Below are 1,100 nucleotides of genomic sequence, written 5' to 3'. Positions count from 1 at the left end.
CTCCCCTCCTCCTCCTTCTCCTCCCCCTCCTCCTCCTCCTCCTCCTTCTTCTTCTCTGCAAAGTGTTGCTGTATTTAGAAAGGAAACTCAATCTCTAGAGATTAAATATTGTTTTTGTTCTTACTCACAGAGAGTTTAAAACAAGAACATTTGAGATAATTGACAATAAGAGAACAAAGGTAGATAAGTCCTGAACACCGCAAAGAACAAAAGAAGGACAATGCTACATCACTGCCTCACATGGACACACACGCCATCACCACATCAAACTGTAGATCTGAGAAGGGACAAGAGTAAAGGTGTTCTTAAATGGATTCAGAGAACTGTAATGCAGTTGGTCACAGGGACACGGTTCCTCTAACAAGCACATGGGTGCTCTCCCACACCAGCTTGGTTTTAGTTTGTGTCCGTAGGCAAGCCACATTTTTTTTTTCTACTGCAGATTTCTCATCTGAAAAATGATAATGTGTGTTCCCTCCCATCTAGACACCAGTGATTATCCTGATAGCTGTAAGGCACCATTAGACTAACTAGCACAAAGTAGTAAAGGGAAACAGGCAGCAATTAAACAAACAAACAAACAAACAAACCTTCAAGCCTCATCTGCGGTTACCTCCTTGGTAAGACTGCTGACTTCCACTGTTCTCATCCTGAAATTATCGAGTTGAAACAGTTTGTGAACATACGGATGCGTGAATTTAACATTCTGTTTCGGGCCTGCTCTTTTGGGTTGTCATTACAGAATACAAAAAAAGAGTAATTTATAAAGGAAATTTATTTCTCACTGTCTGGGAAGCGCAGTGCCAAGGGGCTATCCTTTGACAAGGGCCTTCATGAGTGGAATCTCATGGCAGAAGGGGATGAGGAAGGGGGCAACATGGCGTGCTCGTACATTCTGAAACATGACAGAATCTCCATCCTCTGCCATTCCTCCCTTTTATGCCATGTACTAGCACCACCACCATGACCTCATAGTCTCTACCATGCCTATTCATCTTCATTATCGCTATTAACACCGGCATCATCATGGCATCATCATCACCATCCTCTTCCTCACCACCACACCATCATCTGTCTCATCCTCAGTATTGCCATCATCA

This window comes from Mus pahari, chromosome 15 (assembly GCF_900095145.1).
Source record: "Mus pahari chromosome 15, PAHARI_EIJ_v1.1, whole genome shotgun sequence".
In the NCBI taxonomy this organism is placed as follows: domain Eukaryota; kingdom Metazoa; phylum Chordata; class Mammalia; order Rodentia; family Muridae; genus Mus; species Mus pahari.
Note: the sequence above shows the minus strand (reverse complement) of the source record.